The sequence below is a fragment of the Protopterus annectens genome, chromosome 14.part0 (assembly GCF_019279795.1).
Source record: "Protopterus annectens isolate FY-2018-M chromosome 14.part0, PAN1.0, whole genome shotgun sequence".
In the NCBI taxonomy this organism is placed as follows: Eukaryota; Metazoa; Chordata; order Ceratodontiformes; family Protopteridae; genus Protopterus; species Protopterus annectens.
In genome coordinates, this window is record NC_056748.1 from 901,519,510 (window position 1) to 901,525,509 (window position 6,000).

General features: G+C 43.4%; 1 protein-coding gene across 1 annotated transcript in view; it reads right to left on the reverse strand.

Moving 5' to 3' along the window:
* The window catches only part of KIF11 (kinesin family member 11), a 1,847,788-nt gene that overhangs the window by 1,548,232 nt on the left and 293,556 nt on the right, over positions 1-6,000 (reverse strand). The window lies entirely within an intron of this gene.

Genomic DNA, 6,000 nt, shown 5'->3' on the forward strand with positions numbered 1-6,000 from the left:
ATAAATGTAGATGGAGTGTATTCGCTGTTGCAGTCATTACTTTTGGGTAATCTGCTGGGAGGTTGCCCTCACTTGGCCTGAATAACAAAATCTTGGGTCCTGTGTCAAGTTGCCATCTCCTCTTCCATGTCAGGTTGTCAAACATGCAGCAGATGCCATTTTAATCCGTTTTTCTTGCCCTAGATGCCAGGTGCCCCCCCCCCCAAATGGGGAGCAAAATTATACATATAAAACTGTAAATATATAAATGCACTTTATAAAAATAAAATATACCTTCAACCAAAAGCAAATACACCACAAAGGCTTTTGAGTGAAGTGAAGGAAAGAAATTACAGAAAGGGGGTTGGCGGGTGGGTAATCAGGACTGCAACAGTGAATACACCAACAACTACATTATGGTAAGTGTACACAACTGCACTAAGTTCGTGTTCCACTGTGGCAGTCATAACTTGGGTAGAATCCCAAAGCTATGGATGGGAGGATGGAACTAAACAGCATTAGGAGCAACTATAAGGCCCTGCAAGACTGCAGTGGCAAAGCCTACCCTGGATTTTGAAGAGAGGTAAGTGATGCTTTGTGAAGGTATGAACTGAGCTCCAAGTAGCAGCTTTGAGAATGTGTCTGGTAGGGACCCCTCTGAGAAAAGCTGAAGTAGAGGCAGCCCTGGTGGAATGGGATCCGATCCCCTTGGGCACAGGTTTACCATGGTCCAAGTAGCACAAACGAATGCAATGGCTTATCCATTTAGAAATAAGTTTGCTTTGATATAGCCTTCCCCTCTGATCCTGCAGCAAATTCCACCAGTAGTTGCTAAGACTGAGATTTTGTCCTGTAAGTAGAATCTTGGTCATCTGTGGACACCCAATGAATGCAGAATCTACTCCCCCTTGTTCTGCGGATTTGGGAACAAATTTGGCAGGTGAATAGTCTGGTTAAGAGCCACACTGGATACCACCTTAGGCATATAAGGATTGTCCCTGAGGGCCACCCTGTTTGGGTAAATAATGAAAGGCTCCACTGTCATGAGCCTGTAGTTCTGAAACCCTTTCAGCTGAATTGACTGCCAAAAGAAAAGCAGTCTTCCAAGAAATAAATTTTATATCTGCAGTAGCTGCTGGTTCAAAATTAGGTAGGGTGAGTTTTTCCAGCACATAATTAAGTTCCATGCAAGAGTTGGCACTCTTCTGGGAGGCCTTAAATTTTTGGCCCCTCTGAGGTAATTTTAGCAGGGGATGAGAAAAAGGGGGGAGGCGCTGTGTTGTAATGAGCTGAAATGGCAGAGGCATGGAATTTTATTGAAGAAAAAGATAAGCCCTTGTCAAGCATCTCAGTTAAGTAATGTAAAATCTGAGAAATACTAGTCTTTGCTGTGTCTATTCCTTGTGCTTGGTTCAAAGCACAGAATCTCTTCCATTTATCAGCATAAGATTTTCTAGCAGTAGGCCTTCTGGCTTCCAAAATGACATCCATCACAGGTTTACTGAGAGATGTGGTTGGTAAAATTAGTTTATTAGACATGCTGCAAGAGTCAGAGTTTGGAGCAATGTGTGCAGAATTTGATTGTTCTGCTGAGACAATAGCTGGTGCGTCTGAGGCAGGTACCACGGAGGAAGGTGCGACATTCCTTAGAAGCGGGTACCAGTGTTGGAGAGGCCAGTCCGGAGCAATTAGAATCATTTTTGGCATTTCCTGACATTTATTATTAAGACCTTGGAAAGTAGAGGCAGAGGGGGAAAGGCATAGACTGATGGGTTTTTCCAGCTGAAGAATACAGCATCCACTTTCCATGCTGTTTTGTGAGGAGTTCTTGTGCATAATTTGTCCAAGTGACAGATCTATTTGCATCTCCCCAAAACTATGTCTGGGCTTCCCCATTTTTGTGTTAACATGCTGAAGATTTGTGGATCCAGTTTCCATTCGTGCGGGTCCATAAGATTTTTCTGTTTAGGTCGCTGGCCAGAGTATTTTGCTTTCATGGCAGGAAATTAGATTGAAGATGTATTTGGTAAGTCAAGGCAGTGTTCCACAAGGCCATAACTAGTCTGCAAATGGGGTAGGAGTGGGTACCCCCCTGCTTGTTCATATACCCCCGGTTGAGCATTGAATAGCTAGCATTTCTTTCTGGCTTACGTGGTTGCATTTGGTTTAGGCTCCACTTGCCCTGAATGAATCTCCCTGCCAGGTGGGCCTCCCAACCATAGTCTGATGCGTCTGTAGTTAGGGTTTGGGTGGTAAGGGGTAGAGTAAATAACAGTCCCTTGTTTTGGTGACATGTCTCTACCCAAAGAAACTCCTGCTGCAGGCAGGGAATGAGAGGAATCATTTCCAGGCTGTGAATGTTGACTCCATAAACTTCTTAGGTACCACTGAAATTACTTCATATGCAGTCTTGCATATGAAATTAGTAGAATGCAGGATGCCATGAACCCCAACGCCTGCAGAATTAGTCTTGCAGATCGCTGGGATTTTGTTGCCATTTGTTTCAAGTACGTTGTCAATTGCATTTGTCTGTCTGGCATGAGGTAAAGCCATCTGGGCAGTTATATACAAGCTTGCACCCAGGAATGTAGTTATTTGAGAGGGTACCAGTTGTGATTACTTCTCGTTTAGGGTGTACCCTAGGCATGTTAGAAGCCTTTTTACAAACGCCAGATGTTGAAGAGTGTCCTTGTCCTCTGCCTCAACGAGATAATCATCCAGATAAGGATAAATTTGAATGTTTCTTTCTCTGCAGAATGCAATTACTGGTGCCAGGCACTTTGTAAAAACCCTGGGCGCAGTAGATAAGCCAAAAGGCAGTGCAGAGAATTGGCAATGCAAAAAGCCTGCTATGAAGCAGAGATATCTTCTGCAAGATTCCCTTATTGGATATGCAGGTATGCCTCTTAAGTCTAGAGTTACCAACCAGGCATTCTTGCCTAGCATAGGCAGTAGCTGTTGTAAAAAGTCAGCATTTTGAATTTTGGAATGTCCAGGAACATGTTCAGAATTACTAAGCCCAGAAATGGACGTCATGATTTGCCTTTTCTGGGAACCAGGAAAAGTCTTTAATAAAATCCTTGTCCTTTTTCCTCTTCTGGTACCGGTTGAATAGCCCACATATCCATGAGGGACAGACTTGTTTCTGGGCCTCTGCCCACTGGATTGGTGGCAGATCTGGCCAACCGTTTGGAAATGGCAAGTGTGGAAATGAAATCTGTACCCCTGGGATACTATGTTTAATACCCACTTATCCTGGGTAATTACCTGCCACTTTTGAGCATGAAGTTGTAGCTTTCCCCACAACGGGGCTGCCAAAAGTTAAGTGCTTGGAGATGGTAGAGGAAAGCCATTGAGACTGCTTACTGTAGGGTTGTGCTTTACCTCCAGATTTGGAGGTGGAGGCACCCCATAGCTTTGACCTGTAAGATCCCGATGATTAATATCTGGAGCCTTTGGAGCCCCTGGGTTTGCCCTGAGTGGCTATGTTGGACACAGGAAAGGACCATTTCTTAGTAGGCCAGTGCCTACTGAACATGGGTGGCTGCACTTGCAAGAAATCTTTTACAACTTGCATAGATTTAGCTTTGTCTTCCATTTTCTTTAAAACCTCTTCTGCCTTATTACCAAATCAACTATCATGCTGTAAAGGGGCATCCAACAATTTAGCTTTAACATGATCAGGCAGATGTTGCTCCTTGAGCCAGGCATTACTTATCACAGATCCAGTTATGGTGGCCCTGCAAGAGGCCTCCAAAGAATCAAAACCACATTGCAAAGTATGCTTTCAAACCTGTTCTGCTGAATGCAATAAATCCTGTAACTATTTTCCACACAATGAAATCATCATTTTCTGTTTCAGTAAGCCCATAACATGCTGTTAATATTTAAGCATATGAAACTGACCGCTTAAGCCCTGATTGCCAAGGTTGCAGACGTATAAACCTTATCCAATCTATCCAGCGCCCTGGAATCTCTATTAGAAGGGGTAGGATTTTTGGCTGCAGAAGCCTTAACACCCTTGGGGCCCTAAAAAAAGTCTCAGGATCAGCAACAGGATTTTTGAAAAGAAATTTGTGGGAGTTAGGAACGCTGTAATATCTGTCTGGCTTACTAGGAGCCCGAAGCAGGGAATCAGGAGTCATGCTTGATTACAAGAACAGATCAACAATGTCTAATACGGGAGGTATTGCCAAAGGCCTATGCTGAGGATAACTAAAATCCCTAAGTCTCTTTTTTTGATTGAGAAGTCTCGACTTTCCTAGTGAAAATGCTCCCTTAAAGTATACAAAGTCTCTCCAAGAGATCCTCAGGAGGAGATGCAGATGGGATGGATTCCTCTGCATCATAGTCAGAAGGTGGAACAGAAAATTCCTCATCAGAAGGGAAATAAGAAGAAACAAACCTGATCTGAAGATACACAATCAGTGCCTTGCCTAGGCCTCTTAGCAGGGGGGGTTGGGAACCCCTGATCAAGGTAATTAAATCCTCCACCATTTTGATCATGTGTTTTTAGGCATAGGGGCCTGAGCACGTGGCTCATGCATCGGTTCTTTTAGACATAGAAGTTGGTTTTGACCTTATTGATTATGGTGTCGGTTTAATATAAAATGTTGAGGCCTGAAAACACCCTCAGAAGCCGGTGCCTGCTCAGCAGACAGACCATCCAAAGGAGAGACATCAGTGGGTTAACTTTACAAATCTCGCGGCATACCGGACTGCGAATGGGTCTCAGTAGAGGTCTGCGACTCAAAAGTAGCAGGTATCAGGGGCTGAGAAGGCACCTCACTGAGTACCGGCGAACCGACTGGCTTAGGAGAAGCTTTATTGGTTATGGACCTCAACAGTGTCTTTTTCCTTGCGTTTTTTGTGAACTCCAATAGTCTGATTGCTAACAGACGACATTTCAGGGTAATTAAATCCTGACCCAAAATATTTAGAAGCAAAGATATACAGACGCTTAATAGTGCGTTGGTTAAATTTAGCAAAAAAACGACAGCAAGGCACGTTGTGGTCAGGGCCTAGGCAAGGAATATAGTACAAATGAAAATCCTTATGAGGTATTTGCTTCCCACAAGCAAGGCAATTAACTTACTGATATCAGTAAGGAGCAAGAAAAAAAAAAAAAGTTTCCCCAAAGGGGTACTTGGCTTTAGTTTGAAGACTTTGGTCCTGAAACTCGAAAACAAAAATTTCAGTAGTCATCTGACAGGTGCTTGCGAATTGCTTCTGGCACCGTGAGGCAAAAAAGACAGATTAAAATGCCAACGGCTGCATGTTTTATAATCCTGAAGACCTGACGTCATGGAAGGACACAGCAACCGACGCAGGACCCAAGACTGTTATTCAGGCAGACTGACTGCAACCTGCCAGCAGATTACCCAAATGTAATGACTGCAACAATGAAAACACGAAGAACATCTAGATGACTAGTAGCGAAGTCACCTGGTAGACCATACCACCACAAAAGTTTTAAGTATGTGAATTCTATGCCCCCACCCCTCTAATCTAAAATCTTTGATGCAATCACCCAGAGTTGCAAAGAAACATGACTACAGGAAACTTTGTACCTTTTACTGGCTTAACTGCCACTATATGGAGATGGGAAATTGCACTGGGAGAATACAGTCACATCTGCCAGACATCCATAAAACTACAGCTATTGCTATAAATTTTTTCAACAGTGCATAGTAGACCCTGTAACAAAACTGCACAGAAGTCAGCAGCAGTACTAAACAGAAAACAAGGTAGCAACATGTTCCCCAGAAGCTTAAATGTTAGTCAGAACTGAACCAAGTGGGGTTGGTTCAGCAATGCTCAGCATTGTTCTGCTCAGGGCAAACTATATTTTGTCATTTTATCTCAGATGACCACTGCCAATTGTGCCACTTCAACTGTCACAACCACCACTGCTTTAAGTTTCCAAAAGTATCATCTTCTGTTCTTTAACCCCCAGCTTGCTTAAGCAGCATTAACACAAGTATTCGGTTACACAGCAAACTGTCTTTCGGCTTTTCCTGG